Genomic DNA, 26,254 nt, shown 5'->3' on the forward strand with positions numbered 1-26,254 from the left:
CTCCTGGCTTTGTGGTTTTCTGAAGCCTAACCCTAGGCATAACCCTAACCCTAGCCCTAAGCCTAACCCTAGACTGAGGCAGAAATCGGGCATTGGGCTGTGGGGAGTTCCGAGCAGAATGACGAAGAGGGAGCAAGGATTTGGATGTGCTACGCTCAACTTGGCCTGCCTTTTGCATGGTGAGTATCCCTGGAGCTCCTGGCTTTGTGGTTTTGTGAACCCTAACCCTAGGCATAACCCTAACCCTAGCCCTAAGCCTAACCCTAGACTGAGGCAGAAATCGGGCATTGGGCTGTGGTGAGTTCCGAGCAGAATGACAAAGAGGGAGCAAGGATTTGGATGTGCTACGCTCAACTTGGCCTGCCTTTTGCATGGTGAGTATCGCTGGAGCTCCTGGCTTTGTGGTTTTGTGAACCCTAAACCTAGGCATAACCCTAACCCTAGCCCTAAGCCTAACCCTAACCCTAACCCTAACCCTAGACTGAGGCAGTAATCGGGCATTGGGCTGTGGGGAGTTCCGAGCAGAATGACAAAGAGGGAGCAAGGATTTGGATGTGCTACGCTCAACTTGGCCTGCCTTTTGCATGGTGAGTATCCCTGGAGCTCCTGGCTTTGTGGTTTTCTGAAGCCTAACCCTAGGCATAACCCTAACCCTAGCCCTAAGCCTAACCCTAGACTGAGGCAGAAATCGGGCATTGGGCTGTGGTGAGTTCCGAGCAGAATGATGAAGAGGGAGAGGGGATTTGGATGTGCTACGCTCAACTTGGCCTACCTTTTGCATGGTGAGTATCCCTGGAGCTCCTGGCTTTGTGGTTTTCTGAACCCTAACCCTAGGCATAACCCTAACCCTAGCCCTAAGCCTAACCCTAGACTGAGGCAGTAATCGGGCATTGGGCTGTGGGGAGTTCCGAGCAGAATGACAAAGAGGGAGCAAGGATTTGGATGTGCTACGCTCAACTTGGCCTGCCTTTTGCATGGTGAGTATCCCTGGAGCTCCTGGCTTTGTGGTTTTGTGAACCCTAACCCTAGGCATAACCCTAACCCTAGCCCTAAGCCCAACCCTAGACTGAGGCAGAAATCGGGCATTGGGCTGTGGGGAGTTCCGAGCAGAATGACGAAGAGGGAGCAAGGATTTGGATGTGTTACGCTCAACTTGGCCTGCATTTTGCATGGTGAGTATCCCTGGAGCTCCTGGCTTTGTGGTTTTGTGAACCCTAACCCTAGGCATAACCCTAACCCTAGCCCTAAGCCTAACCCTAGACTGAGCCAGAAATCGGGCATTGGGCTGTGGGGAGTTCCGAGCAGAATGACGAAGAGGGAGCAAGGATTTGGATGTGCTACGCTCAACTTGGCCTGCCTTTTGCATGGTATCCCTGGAGCTCCTGGCTTTGTGGTTTTGTGAACCCTAACCCTAGGCATAACCCTAACCCTAGCCCTAAGCCTAACCCTAGACTGAGCCAGTAATCGGGCATTGGGCTGTGGGGAGTTCCGAGCAGAATGACAAAGAGGGAGCAAGGATTTGGATGTGCTACGCTCAACTTGGCCTGCCTTTTGCATGGTATCCCTGGAGCTCCTGGCTTTGTGGTTTTGTGAACCCTAACCCTAGGCATAACCCTAACCCTAGCCCTAAGCCTAACCCTAGCCCTAAGCCTAACCCTAGACTGAGCCAGAAATCGGGCATTGGGCTGTGGGGAGTTCCGAGCAGAATGACGAAGAGGGAGCAAGGATTTGGATGTGCTACGCTCAACTTGGCCTGCCTTTTGCATGGTGAGTATCCCTGGAGCTCCTGGCTTTGTGGTTTTGTGAACCCTAACCCTAGGCATAACCCTAACCCTAGCCCTAAGCCTAACCCTAGACTGAGCCAGTAATCGGGCATTGGGCTGTGGGGAGTTCCGAGCAGAATGACGAAGAGGGAGCAAGGATTTGGATGTGCTACGCTCAACTTGGCCTGCCTTTTGCATGGTATCCCTGGAGCTCCTGGCTTTGTGGTTTTGTGAACCCTAACCCTAGGCATAACCCTAACCCTAGGCATAACCCTAACCCTAGCCCTAAGCTTAACCCTAAACTGAGGCAGATATCGGGCATTGGGCTGTGGGGAGTTCCGAGCAGAATGACGAAGAGGGAGCAAGGATTTGGATGTGCTACGCTCAACTTGGCCTGCCTTTTGCATGGTATCCCTGGAGCTCCTGGCTTTGTGGTTTTGTGAACCCTAACCCTAGGCATAACCCTAACCCTAGCCCTAAGCCTAACCCTAACCCTAACCCTAACCCTAGACTGAGGCAGTAATCGGGCATTGGGCTGTGGGGAGTTCCGAGCAGAATGACAAAGAGGGAGCAAGGATTTGGATGTGCTACGCTCAACTTGGCCTGCCTTTTGCATGGTGAGTATCCCTGGAGCTCCTGGCTTTGTGGTTTTGTGAACCCTAACCCTAGGCATAACCCTAACCCTAGCCCTAAGCCTAACCCTAGACTGAGGCAGAAATCGGGCATTGGGCTGTGGTGAGTTCCGAGCAGAATTACGAAGAGGGAGAGGGGATTTGGATGTGCTACGCTCAACTTGGCCTGCATTTTGCATGGTGAGTATCCCTGGAGCTCCTGGCTTTGTGGTTTTGTGAACCCTAACCCTAGGCATAACCCTAACCCTAGGCATAACCCTAACCCTAGCCCTAAGCTTAACCCTAAACTGAGGCAGAAATCGGGCATTGGGCTGTGGGGAGTTCCGAGCAGAATGACGAAGAGGGAGAGGGGATTTGGATGTGCTACGCTCAACTTGGCCTGCCTTTTGCATGGTGAGTATCCCTGGAGCTCCTGGCTTTGTGGTTTTGTGAACCCTAACCCTAGGCATAACCCTAACCCTAGCCCTAAGCCTAACCCTAGACTGAGGCAGTAATCGGGCATTGGGCTGTGGGGAGTTCTGAGCATAACGACGAAGAGGGAGCAAGGATTTGGATGTGCTACGCTCAACTTGGCCTGCCTTTTGCATGGTATCCCTGGAGCTCCTGGCTTTGTGGTTTTGTGAACCCTAACCCTAGGCATAACCCTAACCCTAGCCCTAAGCCTAACCCTAGACTGAGGCAGAAATCGGGCATTGGGCTGTGGTGAGTTCCGAGCAGAATGACAAAGAGGGAGCAAGGATTTGGATGTGCTACGCTCAACTTGGCCTGCCTTTTGCATGGTGAGTATCCCTGGAGCTCCTGGCTTTGTGGTTTTGTGAACCCTAACCCTAGGCATAACCCTAACCCTAGCCCTAAGCCTAAACCTAGACTGAGCCAGTAATCGGGCATTGGGCTGTGGGGAGTTCCGAGCAGAATGACGAAGAGGGAGCAAGGATTTGGATGTGCTACGCTCAACTTGGCCTGCCTTTTGCATGGTGAGTATCCCTGGAGCTCCTGGCTTTGTGGTTTTGTGAACCCTAACCCTAGGCATAACCCTAACCCTAGCCCTAAGCCTAACCCTAGACTGAGCCAGAAATCGGGCATTGGGCTGTGGGGAGTTCCGAGCAGAATGACAAAGAGGGAGCAAGGATTTGGATGTGCTACGCTCAACTTGGCCTGCCTTTTGCATGGTATCCCTGGAGCTCCTGGCTTTGTGGTTTTGTGAACCCTAACCCTAGGCATAACCCTAACCCTAGCCCTAAGCCTAACCCTAGACTGAGGCAGTAATCGGGCATTGGGCTGTGGGGAGTTCCGAGCAGAATGACGAAGAGGGAGCAAGGATTTGGATGTGCTACGCTCAACTTGGCCTGCCTTTTGCATGGTGAGTATCCCTGGAGCTCCTGGCTTTGTGGTTTTGTGAACCCTAACCCTAGGCATAACCCTAACCCTAGCCCTAAGCCTAACCCTAGACTGAGGCAGTAATCGGGCATTGGGCTGTGGGGAGTTCCGAGCAGAATGACGAAGAGGGAGCAAGGATTTGGATGTGCTACGCTCAACTTGGCCTGCCTTTTGCATGGTGAGTATCCCTGGAGCTCCTGGCTTTGTGGTTTTGTGAACCCTAACCCTAGGCATAACCCTAACCCTAGCCCTAAGCCCAACCCTAGACTGAGGCAGAAATCGGGCATTGGGCTGTGGGGAGTTCCGAGCAGAATGACGAAGAGGGAGCAAGGATTTGGATGTGCTACGCTCAACTTGGCCTGCCTTTTGCATGGTGAGTATCCCTGGAGCTCCTGGCTTTGTGGTTTTCTGAACCCTAACCCTAGGCATAACCCTAACCCTAGCCCTAAGCCTAACCCTAGACTGAGCCAGTAATCGGGCATTGGGCTGTGGTGAGTTCCGAGCAGAATGACGAAGAGGGAGCAAGGATTTGGATGTGCTACGCTCAACTTGGCCTGCCTTTTGCATGGTGAGTATCCCTGGAGCTCCTGGCTTTGTGGTTTTCTGAACCCTAACCCTAGGCATAACCCTAACCCTAGCCCTAAGCCTAACCCCAGACTGAGGCAGAAATCGGGCATTGGGCTGTGGTGAGTTCCGAGCAGAATGACGAAGAGGGAGAGGGGATTTGGATGTGCTACACTCAACTTGGCCTGCCTTTTGCATGGTGAGTATCCCTGGAGCTCCTGGCTTTGTGGTTTTCTGAACCCTAACCCTAGGCATAACCCTAACCCTAGCCCTAAGCCTAACCCTAGACTGAGCCAGTAATCGGGCATTGGGCTGTGGTGAGTTCCGAGCAGAATGACGAAGAGGGAGCAAGGATTTGGATGTGCTACGCTCAACTTGGCCTGCCTTTTGCATGGTATCCCTGGAGCTCCTGGCTTTGTGGTTTTGTGAACCCTAACCCTAGGCATAACCCTAAACCTAGCCCTAAGCCTAACCCTAGCCCTAAGCCTAACCCTAGACTGAGCCAGTAATCGGGCATTGGGCTGTGGGGAGTTCCGAGCAGAATGACGAAGAGGGAGCAAGGATTTGGATGTGCTACGCTCAACTTGGCCTGCATTTTGCATGGTGAGTATCCCTGGAGCTCCTGGCTTTGTGGTTTTGTGAACCCTAACCCTAGGCATAACCCTAACCCTAGCCCTAAGCCTAACCCTAGACTGAGCCAGAAATCGGGCATTGGGCTGTGGGGAGTTCCGAGCAGAATGACGAAGAGGGAGCAAGGATTTGGATGTGCTACGCTCAACTTGGCCTGCCTTTTGCATGGTATCCCTGGAGCTCCTGGCTTTGTGGTTTTGTGAACCCTAACCCTAGGCATAACCCTAACCCTAGCCCTAAGCCTAACCCTAGACTGAGCCAGTAATCGGGCATTGGGCTGTGGGGAGTTCCGAGCAGAATGACAAAGAGGGAGCAAGGATTTGGATGTGCTACGCTCAACTTGGCCTGCCTTTTGCATGGTATCCCTGGAGCTCCTGGCTTTGTGGTTTTGTGAACCCTAACCCTAGGCATAACCCTAACCCTAGGCATAACCCTAACCCTAGCCCTAAGCCTAACCCTAGACTGAGGCAGTAATCGGGCATTGGGCTGTGGGGAGTTCCGAGCAGAATGACGAAGAGGGAGCAAGGATTTGGATGTGCTACGCTCAACTTGGCCTGCCTTTTGCATGGTGAGTATCCCTGGAGCTCCTGGCTCTGTGGTTTTGTGAACCCTAACCCTAGGCATAACCCTAACCCTAGCCCTAAGCCTAACCCTAGACTGAGCCAGTAATCGGGCATTGGGCTGTGGGGAGTTCCGAGCAGAATGACGAAGAGGGAGCAAGGATTTGGATGTGCTACGCTCAACTTGGCCTGCCTTTTGCATGGTGAGTATCCCTGGAGCTCCTGGCTTTGTGGTTTTGTGAACCCTAACCCTAGGCATAACCCTAACCCTAGCCCTAAGCCTAACCCTAACCCTAACCCTAACCCTAGACTGAGGCAGTAATCGGGCATTGGGCTGTGGTGAGTTCCGAGCAGAATGACGAAGAGGGAGCAAGGATTTGGATGTGCTACGCTCAACTTGGCCTGCATTTTGCATGGTGAGTATCCCTGGAGCTCCTGGCTTTGTGGTTTTCTGAACCCTAACCCTAGGCATAACCCTAACCCTAGCCCTAAGCCTAACCCTAGACTGAGGCAGAAATCGGGCATTGGGCTGTGGTGAGTTCCGAGCAGAATGACGAAGAGGGAGAGGGGATTTGGATGTGCTACGCTCAACTTGGCCTGCATTTTGCATGGTGAGTATCCCTGGAGCTCCTGGCTTTGTGGTTTTGTGAACCCTAACCCTAGGCATAACCCTAACCCTAGGCATAACCCTAACCCTAGCCCTAAGCTTAACCCTAAACTGAGGCAGAAATCGGGCATTGGGCTGTGGGGAGTTCCGAGCAGAATGACGAAGAGGGAGAGGGGATTTGGATGTGCTACGCTCAACTTGGCCTGCCTTTTGCATGGTGAGTATCCCTGGAGCTCCTGGCTTTGTGGTTTTCTGAACCGTAACCCTAGGCATAACCCTAACCCTAGCCCTAAGCCTAACCCTAGACTGAGGCAGAAATCGGGCATTGGGCTGTGGGGAGTTCCGAGCAGAATGACAAAGAGGGAGCAAGGATTTGGATGTGCTACGCTCAACTTGGCCTGCCTTTTGCATGGTATCCCTGGAGCTCCTGGCTTTGTGGTTTTGTGAACCCTAACCCTAGGCATAACCCTAACCCTAGCCCTAAGCCTAACCCTAGACTGAGGCAGTAATCGGGCATTGGGCTGTGGGGAGTTCTGAGCATAACGACGAAGAGGGAGCAAGGATTTGGATGTGCTACGCTCAACTTGGCCTGCCTTTTGCATGGTATCCCTGGAGCTCCTGGCTTTGTGGTTTTGTGAACCCTAACCCTAGGCATAACCCTAACCCTAGCCCTAAGCCTAACCCTAGACTGAGGCAGAAATCGGGCATTGGGCTGTGGGGAGTTCCGAGCAGAATGACGAAGAGGGAGAGGGGATTTGGATGTGCTACGCTCAACTTGGCCTGCCTTTTGCATGGTGAGTATCCCTGGAGCTCCTGGCTTTGTGGTTTTGTGAACCCTAACCCTAGGCATAACCCTAACCCTAGCCCTAAGCCTAAACCTAGACTGAGCCAGTAATCGGGCATTGGGCTGTGGGGAGTTCCGAGCAGAATGACGAAGAGGGAGCAAGGATTTGGATGTGCTACGCTCAACTTGGCCTGCCTTTTGCATGGTGAGTATCCCTGGAGCTCCTGGCTTTGTGGTTTTCTGAAGCCTAACCCTAGGCAGAACCCTAACCCTAGCCCTAAGCCTAACCCTAGACTGAGCCAGAAATCGGGCATTGGGCTGTGGGGAGTTCCGAGCAGAATGACAAAGAGGGAGCAAGGATTTGGATGTGCTACGCTCAACTTGGCCTGCCTTTTGCATGGTATCCCTGGAGCTCCTGGCTTTGTGGTTTTGTGAACCCTAACCCTAGGCATAACCCTAACCCTAACCCTAACCCTAACCCTAACCCTAACCCTAACCCTAACCCTAGCCCTAAGCCTAACCCTAGACTGAGGCAGAAATCGGGCATTGGGCTGTGGTGAGTTCCGAGCAGAATGACAAAGAGGGAGCAAGGATTTGGATGTGCTACGCTCAACTTGGCCTGCCTTTTGCATGGTGAGTATCGCTGGAGCTCCTGGCTTTGTGGTTTTGTGAACCCTAACCCTAGGCATAACCCTAACCCTAGCCCTAAGCCTAACCCTAACCCTAACCCTAACCCTAGACTGAGGCAGTAATCGGGCATTGGGCTGTGGGGAGTTCCGAGCAGAATGACGAAGAGGGAGCAAGGATTTGGATGTGCTACGCTCAACTTGGCCTGCCTTTTGCATGGTGAGTATCCCTGGAGCTCCTGGCTTTGTGGTTTTCTGAAGCCTAACCCTAGGCATAACCCTAACCCTAGCCCTAAGCCTAACCCTAGACTGAGGCAGAAATCGGGCATTGGGCTGTGGTGAGTTCCGAGCAGAATGACGAAGAGGGAGAGGGGATTTGGATGTGCTACGCTCAACTTGGCCTACCTTTTGCATGGTGAGTATCCCTGGAGCTCCTGGCTTTGTGGTTTTGTGAACCCTAACCCTAGGCATAACCCTAACCCTAGCCCTAAGCCTAACCCTAGACTGAGGCAGTAATCGGGCATTGGGCTGTGGGGAGTTCCGAGCAGAATGACAAAGAGGGAGCAAGGATTTGGATGTGCTATGCTCAACTTGGCCTGCCTTTTGCATGGTGAGTATCCCTGGAGCTCCTGGCTTTGTGGTTTTGTGAACCCTAACCCTAGGCATAACCCTAACCCTAGCCCTAAGCCTAACCCTAGACTGAGGCACTAATCGGGCATTGGGCTGTGGGGAGTTCCGAGCAGAATGACGAAGAGGGAGCAAGGATTTGGATGTGCTACGCTCAACTTGGCCTGCCTTTTGCATGGTATCCCTGGAGCTCCTGGCTTTGTGGTTTTGTGAACCCTAACCCTAGGCATAACCCTAACCCTAGCCCTAAGCCTAACCCTAGACTGAGCCAGTAATCGGGCATTGGGCTGTGGGGAGTTCCGAGCAGAATGACGAAGAGGGAGCAAGGATTTGGATGTGCTACGCTCAACTTGGCCTGCCTTTTGCATGGTGAGTATCCCTGGAGCTCCTGGCTTTGTGGTTTTGTGAACCCTAACCCTAGGCATAACCCTAACCCTAGCCCTAAGCCCAACCCTAGACTGAGGCAGAAACCGGGCATTGGGCTGTGGGGAGTTCCGAGCAGAATGACGAAGAGGGAGCAAGGATTTGGATGTGCTACGCTCAACTTGGCCTGCCTTTTGCATGGTGAGTATCCCTGGAGCTCCTGGCTTTGTGGTTTTCTGAACCCTAACCCTAGGCATAACCCTAACCCTAGCCCTAAGCCTAACCCTAGACTGAGCCAGTAATCGGGCATTGGGCTGTGGTGAGTTCCGAGCAGAATGACGAAGAGGGAGAGGGGATTTGGATGTGCTACGCTCAACTTGGCCTGCCTTTTGCATGGTGAGTATCCCTGGAGCTCCTGGCTTTGTGGTTTTCTGAACCGTAACCCTAGGCATAACCCTAACCCTAGCCCTAAGCCTAACCCCAGACTGAGGCAGAAATCGGGCATTGGGCTGTGGGGAGTTCCGAGCAGAATGACGAAGAGGGAGAGGGGATTTGGATGTGCTACACTCAACTTGGCCTGCATTTTGCATGGTGAGTATCCCTGGAGCTCCTGGCTTTGTGGTTTTCTGAACCCTAACCCTAGGCATAACCCTAACCCTAGCCCTAAGCCTAACCCTAGACTGAGCCAGTAATCGGGCATTGGGCTGTGGTGAGTTCCGAGCAGAATGACGAAGAGGGAGCAAGGATTTGGATGTGCTACGCTCAACTTGGCCTGCCTTTTTCATGGTGAGTATCCCTGGAGCTCCTGGCTTTGTGGTTTTGTGAACCCTAACCCTAGGCATAACCCTAACCCTAGCCCTAAGCCCAACCCTAGACTGAGGCAGAAATCGGGCATTGGGCTGTGGGGAGTTCTGAGCAGAATGACGAAGAGGGAGCAAGGATTTGGATGTGCTACGCTCAACTTGGCCTGCCTTTTGCATGGTGAGTATCCCTGGAGCTCCTGGCTTTGTGGTTTTCTGAAGCCTAACCCTAGGCATAACCCTAACCCTAGCCCTAAGCCTAACCCTAGACTGAGGCAGTAATCGGGCATTGGGCTGTGGGGAGTTCCGAGCAGAATGACGAAGAGGGAGCAAGGATTTGGATGTGCTACGCTCAACTTGGCCTGCCTTTTGCATGGTGAGTATCCCTGGAGCTCCTGGCTTTGTGGTTTTCTGAAGCCTAACCCTAGGCATAACCCTAACCCTAGCCCTAAGCCTAACCCTAGACTGAGGCAGAAATCGGGCATTGGGCTGTGGGGAGTTCCGAGCAGAATGACGAAGAGGGAGCAAGGATTTGGATGTGCTACGCTCAACTTGGCCTGCCTTTTGCATGGTGAGTATCCCTGGAGCTCCTGGCTTTGTTGTTTTGTGAACCCTAACCCTAGGCATAACCCTAACCCTAGCCCTAAGCCTAACCCTAGACTGAGGCAGAAATCGGGCATTGGGCTGTGGTGAGTTCCGAGCAGAATGACAAAGAGGGAGCAAGGATTTGGATGTGCTACGCTCAACTTGGCCTGCCTTTTGCATGGTGAGTATCGCTGGAGCTCCTGGCTTTGTGGTTTTGTGAACCCTAAACCTAGGCATAACCCTAACCCTAGCCCTAAGCCTAACCCTAACCCTAACCCTAACCCTAGACTGAGGCAGTAATCGGGCATTGGGCTGTGGGGAGTTCCGAGCAGAATGACGAAGAGGGAGCAAGGATTTGGATGTGCTACGCTCAACTTGGCCTACCTTTTGCATGGTGAGTATCCCTGGAGCTCCTGGCTTTGTGGTTTTCTGAAGCCTAACCCTAGGCATAACCCTAACCCTAGCCCTAAGCCTAACCCTAGACTGAGGCAGAAATCGGGCATTGGGCTGTGGTGAGTTCCGAGCAGAATGACGAAGAGGGAGAGGGGATTTGGATGTGCTACGCTCAACTTGGCCTACCTTTTGCATGGTGAGTATCCCTGGAGCTCCTGGCTTTGTGGTTTTGTGAACCCTAACCCTAGGCATAACCCTAACCCTAGCCCTAAGCCTAACCCTAGACTGAGGCAGTAATCGGGCATTGGGCTGTGGTGAGTTCCGAGCAGAATGACAAAGAGGGAGCAAGGATTTGGATGTGCTACGCTCAACTTGGCCTGCCTTTTGCATGGTATCCCTGGAGCTCCTGGCTTTGTGGTTTTGTGAACCCTAACCCTAGGCATAACCCTAACCCTAGCCCTAAGCCTAACCCTAGACTGAGGCAGTAATCGGGCATTGGGCTGTGGGGAGTTCCGAGCAGAATGACGAAGAGGGAGCAAGGATTTGGATGTGCTACACTCAACTTGGCCTGCCTTTTGCATGGTGAGTATCCCTGGAGCTCCTGGCTTTGTGGTTTTGTGAACCCTAACCCTAGGCATAACCCTAACCCTAGCCCTAAGCCCAAGCCTAGACTGAGGCAGAAACCGGGCATTGGGCTGTGGGGAGTTCCGAGCAGAATGACGAAGAGGGAGCAAGGATTTGGATGTGCTACGCTCAACTTGGCCTGCCTTTTGCATGGTGAGTATCCCTGGAGCTCCTGGCTTTGTGGTTTTCTGAAGCCTAACCCTAGGCATAACCCTAACCCTAGCCCTAAGCCTAACCCTAGACTGAGCCAGTAATCGGGCATTGGGCTGTGGTGAGTTCCGAGCAGAATGACGAAGAGGGAGAGGGGATTTGGATGTGCTACGCTCAACTTGGCCTGCCTTTTGCATGGTGAGTATCCCTGGAGCTCCTGGCTTTGTGGTTTTCTGAAGCCTAACCCTAGGCATAACCCTAACCCTAGCCCTAAGCCTAACCCCAGACTGAGGCAGAAATCGGGCATTGGGCTGTGGTGAGTTCCGAGCAGAATGACGAAGAGGGAGAGGGGATTTGGATGTGCTACACTCAACTTGGCCTGCCTTTTGCATGGTGAGTATCCCTGGAGCTCCTGGCTTTGTGGTTTTCTGAACCCTAACCCTAGGCATAACCCTAACCCTAGCCCTAAGCCTAACCCTAGACTGAGCCAGTAATCGGGCATTGGGCTGTGGTGAGTTCCGAGCAGAATGACGAAGAGGGAGCAAGGATTTGGATGTGCTACGCTCAACTTGGCCTGCCTTTTGCATGGTGAGTATCCCTGGAGCTCCTGGCTTTGTGGTTTTGTGAACCCTAACCCTAGGCGTAACCCTAACCCTAGCCCTAAGCCCAACCCTAGACTGAGGCAGAAATCGGGCATTGGGCTGTGGGGAGTTCCGAGCAGAATGACGAAGAGGGAGCAAGGATTTGGATGTGCTACGCTCAACTTGGCCTGCCTTTTGCATGGTGAGTATCCCTGGAGCTCCTGGCTTTGTGGTTTTCTGAAGCCTAACCCTAGGCATAACCCTAACCCTAGCCCTAAGCCTAACCCTAGACTGAGGCAGTAATCGGGCATTGGGCTGTGGGGAGTTCCGAGCAGAATGACGAAGAGGGAGCAAGGATTTGGATGTGCTACGCTCAACTTGGCCTGCCTTTTGCATGGTGAGTATCCCTGGAGCTCCTGGCTTTGTGGTTTTGTGAACCCTAACCCTAGGCATAACCCTAACCCTAGCCCTAAGCCTAACCCTAGACTGAGGCAGAAATCGGGCATTGGGCTGTGGGGAGTTCCGAGCAGAATGACGAAGAGGGAGCAAGGATTTGGATGTGCTACGCTCAACTTGGCCTGCCTTTTGCATGGTGAGTATCCCTGGAGCTCCTGGCTTTGTGGTTTTGTGAACCCTAACCCTAGGCATAACCCTAACCCTAGCCCTAAGCCTAAACCTAGACTGAGCCAGTAATCGGGCATTGGGCTGTGGGGAGTTCCGAGCAGAATGACGAAGAGGGAGCAAGGATTTGGATGTGCTACGCTCAACTTGGCCTGCATTTTGCATGGTGAGTATCCCTGGAGCTCCTGGCTTTGTGGTTTTCTGAAGCCTAACCCTAGGCAGAACCCTAACCCTAGCCCTAAGCCTAACCCTAGACTGAGCCAGAAATCGGGCATTGGGCTGTGGGGAGTTCCGAGCAGAATGACGAAGAGGGAGCAAGGATTTGGATGTGCTACGCTCAACTTGGCCTGCCTTTTGCATGGTATCCCTGGAGCTCCTGGCTTTGTGGTTTTGTGAACCCTAACCCTAGGCATAACCCTAACCCTAGCCCTAAGCCTAACCCTAGACTGAGCCAGTAATCGGGCATTGGGCTGTGGGGAGTTCCGAGCAGAATGACAAAGAGGGAGCAAGGATTTGGATGTGCTACGCTCAACTTGGCCTGCCTTTTGCATGGTATCCCTGGAGCTCCTGGCTTTGTGGTTTTGTGAACCCTAACCCTAGGCATAACCCTAACCCTAGCCCTAAGCCTAACCCTAGCCCTAAGCCTAACCCTAGACTGAGCCAGAAATCGGGCATTGGGCTGTGGGGAGTTCCGAGCAGAATGACGAAGAGGGAGCAAGGATTTGGATGTGCTACGCTCAACTTGGCCTGCCTTTTGCATGGTGAGTATCCCTGGAGCTCCTGGCTTTGTGGTTTTGTGAACCCTAACCCTAGGCATAACCCTAACCCTAGCCCTAAGCCTAACCCTAGACTGAGCCAGTAATCGGGCATTGGGCTGTGGGGAGTTCCGAGCAGAATGACGAAGAGGGAGCAAGGATTTGGATGTGCTACGCTCAACTTGGCCTGCCTTTTGCATGGTATCCCTGGAGCTCCTGGCTTTGTGGTTTTGTGAACCCTAACCCTAGGCATAACCCTAACCCTAGGCATAACCCTAACCCTAGCCCTAAGCTTAACCCTAAACTGAGGCAGAAATCGGGCATTGGGCTGTGGGGAGTTCCGAGCAGAATGACGAAGAGGGAGCAAGGATTTGGATGTGCTACGCTCAACTTGGCCTGCCTTTTGCATGGTATCCCTGGAGCTCCTGGCTTTGTGGTTTTGTGAACCCTAACCCTAGGCATAACCCTAACCCTAGCCCTAAGCCTAACCCTAACCCTAACCCTAACCCTAGACTGAGGCAGTAATCGGGCATTGGGCTGTGGGGAGTTCCGAGCAGAATGACGAAGAGGGAGCAAGGATTTGGATGTGCTACGCTCAACTTGGCCTGCCTTTTGCATGGTGAGTATCCCTGGAGCTCCTGGCTTTGTGGTTTTGTGAACCCTAACCCTAGGCATAACCCTAACCCTAGCCCTAAGCCTAACCCTAGACTGAGGCAGAAATCGGGCATTGGGCTGTGGTGAGTTCCGAGCAGAATTACGAAGAGGGAGAGGGGATTTGGATGTGCTACGCTCAACTTGGCCTGCATTTTGCATGGTGAGTATCCCTGGAGCTCCTGGCTTTGTGGTTTTGTGAACCCTAACCCTAGGCATAACCCTAACCCTAGGCATAACCCTAACCCTAGCCCTAAGCTTAACCCTAAACTGAGGCAGAAATCGGGCATTGGGCTGTGGGGAGTTCCGAGCAGAATGACGAAGAGGGAGAGGGGATTTGGATGTGCTACGCTCAACTTGGCCTGCCTTTTGCATGGTGAGTATCCCTGGAGCTCCTGGCTTTGTGGTTTTGTGAACCCTAACCCTAGGCATAACCCTAACCCTAGCCCTAAGCCTAACCCTAGACTGAGCCAGTAATCGGGCATTGGGCTGTGGGGAGTTCTGAGCATAACGACGAAGAGGGAGCAAGGATTTGGATGTGCTACGCTCAACTTGGCCTGCCTTTTGCATGGTATCCCTGGAGCTCCTGGCTTTGTGGTTTTGTGAACCCTAACCCTAGGCATAACCCTAACCCTAGCCCTAAGCCTAACCCTAGACTGAGGCAGAAATCGGGCATTGGGCTGTGGGGAGTTCCGAGCAGAATGACGAAGAGGGAGAGGGGATTTGGATGTGCTACGCTCAACTTGGCCTGCCTTTTGCATGGTGAGTATCCCTGGAGCTCCTGGCTTTGTGGTTTTGTGAACCCTAACCCTAGGCATAACCCTAACCCTAGCCCTAAGCCTAAACCTAGACTGAGGCAGAAATCGGGCATTGGGCTGTGGGGAGTTCCGAGCAGAATGACGAAGAGGGAGCAAGGATTTGGATGTGCTACGCTCAACTTGGCCTGCCTTTTGCATGGTGAGTATCCCTGGAGCTCCTGGCTTTGTGGTTTTCTGAAGCCTAACCCTAGGCAGAACCCTAACCCTAGCCCTAAGCCTAACCCTAGACTGAGCCAGAAATCGGGCATTGGGCTGTGGGGAGTTCCGAGCAGAATGACAAAGAGGGAGCAAGGATTTGGATGTGCTACGCTCAACTTGGCCTGCCTTTTGCATGGTATCCCTGGAGCTCCTGGCTTTGTGGTTTTGTGAACCCTAACCCTAGGCATAACCCTAACCCTAGGCATAACCCTAACCCTAGCCCTAAGCCTAACCCTAGACTGAGGCAGTAATCGGGCATTGGGCTGTGGGGAGTTCCGAGCAGAATGACGAAGAGGGAGCAAGGATTTGGATGTGCTACGCTCAACTTGGCCTGCCTTTTGCATGGTGAGTATCCCTGGAGCTCCTGGCTTTGTGGTTTTGTGAACCCTAACCCTAGGCATAACCCTAACCCTAGCCCTAAGCCTAACCCTAGACTGAGCCAGTAATCGGGCATTGGGCTGTGGGGAGTTCCGAGCAGAATGACGAAGAGGGAGCAAGGATTTGGATGTGCTACGCTCAACTTGGCCTGCCTTTTGCATGGTATCCCTGGAGCTCCTGGCTTTGTGGTTTTGTGAACCCTAACCCTAGGCATAACCCTAACCCTAGCCCTAAGCCTAACCCTAACCCTAACCCTAACCCTAGACTGAGGCAGTAATCGGGCATTGGGCTGTGGTGAGTTCCGAGCAGAATGACGAAGAGGGAGCAAGGATTTGGATGTGCTACGCTCAACTTGGCCTGCATTTTGCATGGTGAGTATCCCTGGAGCTCCTGGCTTTGTGGTTTTCTGAACCCTAACCCTAGGCATAACCCTAACCCTAGCCCTAAGCCTAACCCTAGACTGAGGCAGAAATCGGGCATTGGGCTGTGGTGAGTTCCGAGCAGAATGACGAAGAGGGAGAGGGGATTTGGATGTGCTACGCTCAACTTGGCCTGCATTTTGCATGGTGAGTATCCCTGGAGCTCCTGGCTTTGTGGTTTTGTGAACCCTAACCCTAGGCATAACCCTAACCCTAGGCATAACCCTAACCCTAGCCCTAAGCTTAACCCTAAACTGAGGCAGAAATCGGGCATTGGGCTGTGGGGAGTTCCGAGCAGAATGACGAAGAGGGAGAGGGGATTTGGATGTGCTACGCTCAACTTGGCCTGCCTTTTGCATGGTGAGTATCCCTGGAGCTCCTGGCTTTGTGGTTTTCTGAACCGTAACCCTAGGCATAACCCTAACCCTAGCCCTAAGCCTAACCCTAGACTGAGGCAGAAATCGGGCATTGGGCTGTGGGGAGTTCCGAGCAGAATGACAAAGAGGGAGCAAGGATTTGGATGTGCTACGCTCAACTTGGCCTGCCTTTTGCATGGTATCCCTGGAGCTCCTGGCTTTGTGGTTTTGTGAACCCTAACCCTAGGCATAACCCTAACCCTAGCCCTAAGCCTAACCCTAGACTGAGGCAGTAATCGGGCATTGGGCTGTGGGGAGTTCTGAGCATAACGACGAAGAGGGAGCAAGGATTTGGATGTGCTACGCTCAACTTGGCCTGCCTTTTGCATGGTATCCCTGGAGCTCCTGGCTTTGTGGTTTTGTGAACCCTAACCCTAGGCATAACCCTAACCCTAGCCCTAAGCCTAACCCTAGACTGAGGCAGAAATCGGGCATTGGGCTGTGGGGAGTTCCGAGCAGAATGACGAAGAGGGAGAGGGGATTTGGATGTGCTACGCTCAACTTGGCCTGCCTTTTGCATGGTGAGTATCCCTGGAGCTCCTGGCTTTGTGGTTTTGTGAACCCTAACCCTAGGCATAACCCTAACCCTAGCCCTAAGCCTAAACCTAGACTGAGCCAGTAATCGGGCATTGGGCTGTGGGGAGTTCCGAGCAGAATGACGAAGAGGGAGCAAGGATTTGGATGTGCTACGCTCAACTTGGCCTGCCTTTTGCATGGTGAGTATCCCTGGAGCTCCTGGCTTTGTGGTTTTCTGAAGCCTAACCCTAGGCAGAACCCTAACCCTAGCCCTAAGCCTAACCCTAGACTGAGCCAGAAATCGGGCATTGGGCTGTGGGGAGTTCCGAGCAGAATGACAAAGAGGGAGCAAGGATTTGGATGTGCTACGCTCAACTTGGCCTGCCTTTTGCATGGTATCCCTGGAGCTCCTGGCTTTGTGGTTTTGTGAACCCTAACCCTAGGCATAACCCTAACCCTAACCCTAACCCTAACCCTAACCCTAACCCTAACCCTAACCCTAACCCTAACCCTAGCCCTAAGCCTAACCCTAGACTGAGGCAGAAATCGGGCATTGGGCTGTGGTGAGTTCCGAGCAGAATGACAAAGAGGGAGCAAGGATTTGGATGTGCTACGCTCAACTTGGCCTGCCTTTTGCATGGTGAGTATCGCTGGAGCTCCTGGCTTTGTGGTTTTGTGAACCCTAACCCTAGGCATAACCCTAACCCTAGCCCTAAGCCTAACCCTAACCCTAACCCTAACCCTAGACTGAGGCAGTAATCGGGCATTGGGCTGTGGGGAGTTCCGAGCAGAATGACGAAGAGGGAGCAAGGATTTGGATGTGCTACGCTCAACTTGGCCTGCCTTTTGCATGGTGAGTATCCCTGGAGCTCCTGGCTTTGTGGTTTTGTGAACCCTAACCCTAGGCATAACCCTAACCCTAGCCCTAAGCCTAACCCTAGACTGAGGCAGAAATCGGGCATTGGGCTGTGGTGAGTTCCGAGCAGAATGACGAAGAGGGAGAGGGGATTTGGATGTGCTACGCTCAACTTGGCCTACCTTTTGCATGGTGAGTATCCCTGGAGCTCCTGGCTTTGTGGTTTTGTGAACCCTAACCCTAGGCATAACCCTAACCCTAGCCCTAAGCCTAACCCTAGACTGAGGCAGTAATCGGGCATTGGGCTGTGGGGAGTTCCGAGCAGAATGACAAAGAGGGAGCAAGGATTTGGATGTGCTATGCTCAACTTGGCCTGCCTTTTGCATGGTGAGTATCCCTGGAGCTCCTGGCTTTGTGGTTTTGTGAACCCTAACCCTAGGCATAACCCTAACCCTAGCCCTAAGCCTAACCCTAGACTGAGGCACTAATCGGGCATTGGGCTGTGGGGAGTTCCGAGCAGAATGACGAAGAGGGAGCAAGGATTTGGATGTGCTACGCTCAACTTGGCCTGCCTTTTGCATGGTATCCCTGGAGCTCCTGGCTTTGTGGTTTTGTGAACCCTAACCCTAGGCATAACCCTAACCCTAGGCATAACCCTAACCCTAGCCCTAAGCTTAACCCTAAACTGAGGCAGAAATCGGGCATTGGGCTGTGGGGAGTTCCGAGCAGAATGACGAAGAGGGAGCAAGGATTTGGATGTGCTACGCTCAACTTGGCCTGCCTTTTGCATGGTATCCCTGGAGCTCCTGGCTTTGTGGTTTTGTGAACCCTAACCCTAGGCATAACCCTAACCCTAGCCCTAAGCCTAACCCTAACCCTAACCCTAACCCTAGACTGAGGCAGTAATCGGGCATTGGGCTGTGGGGAGTTCCGAGCAGAATGACGAAGAGGGAGCAAGGATTTGGATGTGCTACGCTCAACTTGGCCTGCCTTTTGCATGGTGAGTATCCCTGGAGCTCCTGGCTTTGTGGTTTTGTGAACCCTAACCCTAGGCATAACCCTAACCCTAGCCCTAAGCCTAACCCTAGACTGAGGCAGAAATCGGGCATTGGGCTGTGGTGAGTTCCGAGCAGAATTACGAAGAGGGAGAGGGGATTTGGATGTGCTACGCTCAACTTGGCCTGCATTTTGCATGGTGAGTATCCCTGGAGCTCCTGGCTTTGTGGTTTTGTGAACCCTAACCCTAGGCATAACCCTAACCCTAGGCATAACCCTAACCCTAGCCCTAAGCTTAACCCTAAACTGAGGCAGAAATCGGGCATTGGGCTGTGGGGAGTTCCGAGCAGAATGACGAAGAGGGAGAGGGGATTTGGATGTGCTACGCTCAACTTGGCCTGCCTTTTGCATGGTGAGTATCCCTGGAGCTCCTGGCTTTGTGGTTTTGTGAACCCTAACCCTAGGCATAACCCTAACCCTAGCCCTAAGCCTAACCCTAGACTGAGCCAGTAATCGGGCATTGGGCTGTGGGGAGTTCTGAGCATAACGACGAAGAGGGAGCAAGGATTTGGATGTGCTACGCTCAACTTGGCCTGCCTTTTGCATGGTATCCCTGGAGCTCCTGGCTTTGTGGTTTTGTGAACCCTAACCCTAGGCATAACCCTAACCCTAGCCCTAAGCCTAACCCTAGACTGAGGCAGAAATCGGGCATTGGGCTGTGGGGAGTTCCGAGCAGAATGACGAAGAGGGAGAGGGGATTTGGATGTGCTACGCTCAACTTGGCCTGCCTTTTGCATGGTGAGTATCCCTGGAGCTCCTGGCTTTGTGGTTTTGTGAACCCTAACCCTAGGCATAACCCTAACCCTAGCCCTAAGCCTAAACCTAGACTGAGGCAGAAATCGGGCATTGGGCTGTGGGGAGTTCCGAGCAGAATGACGAAGAGGGAGCAAGGATTTGGATGTGCTACGCTCAACTTGGCCTGCCTTTTGCATGGTGAGTATCCCTGGAGCTCCTGGCTTTGTGGTTTTCTGAAGCCTAACCCTAGGCAGAACCCTAACCCTAGCCCTAAGCCTAACCCTAGACTGAGCCAGAAATCGGGCATTGGGCTGTGGGGAGTTCCGAGCAGAATGACAAAGAGGGAGCAAGGATTTGGATGTGCTACGCTCAACTTGGCCTGCCTTTTGCATGGTATCCCTGGAGCTCCTGGCTTTGTGGTTTTGTGAACCCTAACCCTAGGCATAACCCTAACCCTAGGCATAACCCTAACCCTAGCCCTAAGCCTAACCCTAGACTGAGGCAGTAATCGGGCATTGGGCTGTGGGGAGTTCCGAGCAGAATGACGAAGAGGGAGCAAGGATTTGGATGTGCTACGCTCAACTTGGCCTGCCTTTTGCATGGTGAGTATCCCTGGAGCTCCTGGCTTTGTGGTTTTGTGAACCCTAACCCTAGGCATAACCCTAACCCTAGCCCTAAGCCTAACCCTAGACTGAGCCAGTAATCGGGCATTGGGCTGTGGGGAGTTCCGAGCAGAATGACGAAGAGGGAGCAAGGATTTGGATGTGCTACGCTCAACTTGGCCTGCCTTTTGCATGGTATCCCTGGAGCTCCTGGCTTTGTGGTTTTGTGAACCCTAACCCTAGGCATAACCCTAACCCTAGCCCTAAGCCTAACCCTAACCCTAACCCTAACCCTAGACTGAGGCAGTAATCGGGCATTGGGCTGTGGTGAGTTCCGAGCAGAATGACGAAGAGGGAGCAAGGATTTGGATGTGCTACGCTCAACTTGGCCTGCATTTTGCATGGTGAGTATCCCTGGAGCTCCTGGCTTTGTGGTTTTCTGAACCCTAACCCTAGGCATAACCCTAACCCTAGCCCTAAGCCTAACCCTAGACTGAGGCAGAAATCGGGCATTGGGCTGTGGTGAGTTCCGAGCAGAATGACGAAGAGGGAGAGGGGATTTGGATGTGCTACGCTCAACTTGGCCTGCATTTTGCATGGTGAGTATCCCTGGAGCTCCTGGCTTTGTGGTTTTGTGAACCCTAACCCTAGGCATAACCCTAACCCTAGGCATAACCCTAACCCTAGCCCTAAGCTTAACCCTAAACTGAGGCAGAAATCGGGCATTGGGCTGTGGGGAGTTCCGAGCAGAATGACGAAGAGGGAGAGGGGATTTGGATGTGCTACGCTCAACTTGGCCTGCCTTTTGCATGGTGAGTATCCCTGGAGCTCCTGGCTTTGTGGTTTTCTGAACCGTAACCCTAGGCATAACCCTAACCCTAGCCCTAAGCCTAACCCTAGACTGAGGCAGAAATCGGGCATTGGGCTGTGGGGAGTTCCGAGCAGAATGACAAAGAGGGAGCAAGGATTTGGATGTGCTACGCTCAACTTGGCCTGCCTTTTGCATGGTATCCCTGGAGCTCCTGGCTTTGTGGTTTTGTGAACCCTAACCCTAGGCATAACCCTAACCCTAGCCCTAAGCCTAACCCTAGACTGAGGCAGTAATCGGGCATTGGGCTGTGGGGAGTTCTGAGCATAACGACGAAGAGGGAGCAAGGATTTGGATGTGCTACGCTCAACTTGGCCTGCCTTTTGCATGGTATCCCTGGAGCTCCTGGCTTTGTGGTTTTGTGAACCCTAACCCTAGGCATAACCCTAACCCTAGCCCTAAGCCTAACCCTAGACTGAGGCAGAAATCGGGCATTGGGCTGTGGGGAGTTCCGAGCAGAATGACGAAGAGGGAGAGGGGATTTGGATGTGCTACGCTCAACTTGGCCTGCCTTTTGCATGGTGAGTATCCCTGGAGCTCCTGGCTTTGTGGTTTTGTGAACCCTAACCCTAGGCATAACCCTAACCCTAGCCCTAAGCCTAAACCTAGACTGAGCCAGTAATCGGGCATTGGGCTGTGGGGAGTTCCGAGCAGAATGACGAAGAGGGAGCAAGGATTTGGATGTGCTACGCTCAACTTGGCCTGCCTTTTGCATGGTGAGTATCCCTGGAGCTCCTGGCTTTGTGGTTTTCTGAAGCCTAACCCTAGGCAGAACCCTAACCCTAGCCCTAAGCCTAACCCTAGACTGAGGCAGAAATCGGGCATTGGGCTGTGGGGAGTTCCGAGCAGAATGACAAAGAGGGAGCAAGGATTTGGATGTGCTACGCTCAACTTGGCCTGCCTTTTGCATGGTGAGTATCCCTGGAGCTCCTGGCTTTGTGGTTTTGTGAACCCTAACCCTAGGCATAACCCTAACCCTAGCCCTAAGCCTAACCCTAGACTGAGGCAGTAATCGGGCATTGGGCTGTGGGGAGTTCTGAGCATAACGACGAAGAGGGAGCAAGGATTTGGATGTGCTACGCTCAACTTGGCCTGCCTTTTGCATGGTATCCCTGGAGCTCCTGGCTTTGTGGTTTTGTGAACCCTAACCCTAGGCATAACCCTAACCCTAGCCCTAAGCCTAACCCTAGACTGAGGCAGAAATCGGGCATTGGGCTGTGGGGAGTTCCGAGCAGAATGACGAAGAGGGAGAGGGGATTTGGATGTGCTACGCTCAACTTGGCCTGCCTTTTGCATGGTGAGTATCCCTGGAGCTCCTGGCTTTGTGGTTTTGTGAACCCTAACCCTAGGCATAACCCTAACCCTAGCCCTAAGCCTAAACCTAGACTGAGCCAGTAATCGGGCATTGGGCTGTGGGGAGTTCCGAGCAGAATGACGAAGAGGGAGCAAGGATTTGGATGTGCTACGCTCAACTTGGCCTGCCTTTTGCATGGTGAGTATCCCTGGAGCTCCTGGCTTTGTGGTTTTCTGAAGCCTAACCCTAGGCAGAACCCTAACCCTAGCCCTAAGCCTAACCCTAGACTGAGCCAGAAATCGGGCATTGGGCTGTGGGGAGTTCCGAGCAGAATGACAAAGAGGGAGCAAGGATTTGGATGTGCTACGCTCAACTTGGCCTGCCTTTTGCATGGTATCCCTGGAGCTCCTGGCTTTGTGGTTTTGTGAACCCTAACCCTAGGCATAACCCTAACCCTAACCCTAACCCTAACCCTAACCCTAACCCTAACCCTAACCCTAACCCTAGCCCTAAGCCTAACCCTAGACTGAGGCAGAAATCGGGCATTGGGCTGTGGTGAGTTCCGAGCAGAATGACAAAGAGGGAGCAAGGATTTGGATGTGCTACGCTCAACTTGGCCTGCCTTTTGCATGGTGAGTATCGCTGGAGCTCCTGGCTTTGTGGTTTTGTGAACCCTAACCCTAGGCATAACCCTAACCCTAGCCCTAAGCCTAACCCTAACCCTAACCCTAACCCTAGACTGAGGCAGTAATCGGGCATTGGGCTGTGGGGAGTTCCGAGCAGAATGACGAAGAGGGAGCAAGGATTTGGATGTGCTACGCTCAACTTGGCCTGCCTTTTGCATGGTGAGTATCCCTGGAGCTCCTGGCTTTGTGGTTTTCTGAAGCCTAACCCTAGGCATAACCCTAACCCTAGCCCTAAGCCTAACCCTAGACTGAGGCAGAAATCGGGCATTGGGCTGTGGTGAGTTCCGAGCAGAATGACGAAGAGGGAGAGGGGATTTGGATGTGCTACGCTCAACTTGGCCTACCTTTTGCATGGTGAGTATCCCTGGAGCTCCTGGCTTTGTGGTTTTGTGAACCCTAACCCTAGGCATAACCCTAACCCTAGCCCTAAGCCTAACCCTAGACTGAGGCAGTAATCGGGCATTGGGCTGTGGGGAGTTCCGAGCAGAATGACAAAGAGGGAGCAAGGATTTGGATGTGCTATGCTCAACTTGGCCTGCCTTTTGCATGGTGAGTATCCCTGGAGCTCCTGGCTTTGTGGTTTTGTGAACCCTAACCCTAGGCATAACCCTAACCCTAGCCCTAAGCCTAACCCTAGACTGAGGCACTAATCGGGCATTGGGCTGTGGGGAGTTCCGAGCAGAATGACGAAGAGGGAGCAAGGATTTGGATGTGCTACGCTCAACTTGGCCTGCCTTTTGCATGGTATCCCTGGAGCTCCTGGCTTTGTGGTTTTGTGAACCCTAACCCTAGGCATAACCCTAACCCTAGCCCTAAGCCTAACCCTAGACTGAGCCAGTAATCGGGCATTGGGCTGTGGGGAGTTCCGAGCAGAATGACGAAGAGGGAGCAAGGATTTGGATGTGCTACGCTCAACTTGGCCTGCCTTTTGCATGGTGAGTATCCCTGGAGCTCCTGGCTTTGTGGTTTTGTGAACCCTAACCCTAGGCATAACCCTAACCCTAGCCCTAAGCCTAACCCTAACCCTAACCCTAACCCTAGACTGAGGCAGTAATCGGGCATTGGGCTGTGGGGAGTTCCGAGCAGAATGACGAAGAGGGAGCAAGGATTTGGATGTGCTACGCTCAACTTGGCCTGCCTTTTGCATGGTGAGTATCCCTGGAGCTCCTGGCTTTGTGGTTTTCTGAAGCCTAACCCTAGGCATAACCCTAACCCTAGCCCTAAGCCTAACCCTAGACTGAGGCAGAAATCGGGCATTGGGCTGTGGTGAGTTCCGAGCAGAATGACGAAGAGGGAGAGGGGATTTGGATGTGCTACGCTCAACTTGGCCTACCTTTTGCATGGTGAGTATCCCTGGAGCTCCTGGCTTTGTGGTTTTGTGAACCCTAACCCTAGGCATAACCCTAACCCTAGCCCTAAGCCTAACCCTAGACTGAGGCAGTAATCGGGCATTGGGCTGTGGGGAGTTCCGAGCAGAATGACAAAGAGGGAGCAAGGATTTGGATGTGCTATGCTCAACTTGGCCTGCCTTTTGCATGGTGAGTATCCCTGGAGCTCCTGGCTTTGTGGTTTTGTGAACCCTAACCCTAGGCATAACCCTAACCCTAGCCCTAAGCCTAACCCTAGACTGAGGCACTAATCGGGCATTGGGCTGTGGGGAGTTCCGAGCAGAATGACGAAGAGGGAGCAAGGATTTGGATGTGCTACGCTCAACTTGGCCTGCCTTTTGCATGGTATCCCTGGAGCTCCTGGCTTTGTGGTTTTGTGAACCCTAACCCTAGGCATAACCCTAACCCTAGCCCTAAGCCTAACCCTAGACTGAGCCAGTAATCGGGCATTGGGCTGTGGGGAGTTCCGAGCAGAATGACGAAGAGGGAGCAAGGATTTGGATGTGCTACGCTCAACTTGGCCTGCCTTTTGCATGGTGAGTATCCCTGGAGCTCCTGGCTTTGTGGTTTTGTGAACCCTAACCCTAGGCATAACCCTAACCCTAGCCCTAAGCCCAACCCTAGACTGAGGCAGAAACCGGGCATTGGGCTGTGGGGAGTTCCGAGCAGAATGACGAAGAGGGAGCAAGGATTTGGATGTGCTACGCTCAACTTGGCCTGCCTTTTGCATGGTGAGTATCCCTGGAGCTCCTGGCTTTGTGGTTTTCTGAACCCTAACCCTAGGCATAACCCTAACCCTAGCCCTAAGCCTAACCCTAGACTGAGCCAGTAATCGGGCATTGGGCTGTGGTGAGTTCCGAGCAGAATGACGAAGAGGGAGAGGGGATTTGGATGTGCTACGCTCAACTTGGCCTGCCTTTTGCATGGTGAGTATCCCTGGAGCTCCTGGCTTTGTGGTTTTCTGAAGCCTAACCCTAGGCATAACCCTAACCCTAGCCCTAAGCCTAACCCCAGACTGAGGCAGAAATCGGGCATTGGGCTGTGGGGAGTTCCGAGCAGAATGACGAAGAGGGAGAGGGGATTTGGATGTGCTACACTCAACTTGGCCTGCATTTTGCATGGTGAGTATCCCTGGAGCTCCTGGCTTTGTGGTTTTCTGAACCCTAACCCTAGGCATAACCCTAACCCTAGCCCTAAGCCTAACCCTAGACTGAGCCAGTAATCGGGCATTGGGCTGTGGTGAGTTCCGAGCAGAATGACGAAGAGGGAGCAAGGATTTGGATGTGCTACGCTCAACTTGGCCTGCCTTTTTCATGGTGAGTATCCCTGGAGCTCCTGGCTTTGTGGTTTTGTGAACCCTAACCCTAGGCATAACCCTAACCCTAGCCCTAAGCCCAACCCTAGACTGAGGCAGAAATCGGGCATTGGGCTGTGGGGAGTTCTGAGCAGAATGACGAAGAGGGAGCAAGGATTTGGATGTGCTACGCTCAACTTGGCCTGCCTTTTGCATGGTGAGTATCCCTGGAGCTCCTGGCTTTGTGGTTTTCTGAAGCCTAACCCTAGGCATAACCCTAACCCTAGCCCTAAGCCTAACCCTAGACTGAGGCAGTAATCGGGCATTGGGCTGTGGGGAGTTCCGAGCAGAATGACGAAGAGGGAGCAAGGATTTGGATGTGCTACGCTCAACTTGGCCTGCCTTTTGCATGGTGAGTATCCCTGGAGCTCCTGGCTTTGTGGTTTTCTGAAGCCTAACCCTAGGCATAACCCTAACCCTAGCCCTAAGCCTAACCCTAGACTGAGGCAGAAATCGGGCATTGGGCTGTGGGGAGTTCCGAGCAGAATGACGAAGAGGGAGCAAGGATTTGGATGTGCTACGCTCAACTTGGCCTGCCTTTTGCATGGTGAGTATCCCTGGAGCTCCTGGCTTTGTGGTTTTGTGAACCCTAACCCTAGGCATAACCCTAACCCTAGCCCTAAGCCTAACCCTAGACTGAGGCAGAAATCGGGCATTGGGCTGTGGTGAGTTCCGAGCAGAATGACAAAGAGGGAGCAAGGATTTGGATGTGCTACGCTCAACTTGGCCTGCCTTTTGCATGGTGAGTATCGCTGGAGCTCCTGGCTTTGTGGTTTTGTGAACCCTAAACCTAGGCATAACCCTAACCCTAGCCCTAAGCCTAACCCTAACCCTAACCCTAACCCTAGACTGAGGCAGTAATCGGGCATTGGGCTGTGGGGAGTTCCGAGCAGAATGACGAAGAGGGAGCAAGGATTTGGATGTGCTACGCTCAACTTGGCCTACCTTTTGCATGGTGAGTATCCCTGGAGCTCCTG

This window comes from Coloeus monedula (genome assembly GCF_965178545.1).
Source record: "Coloeus monedula genome assembly, chromosome: 11".
In the NCBI taxonomy this organism is placed as follows: Eukaryota; Metazoa; Chordata; class Aves; order Passeriformes; family Corvidae; genus Coloeus; species Coloeus monedula.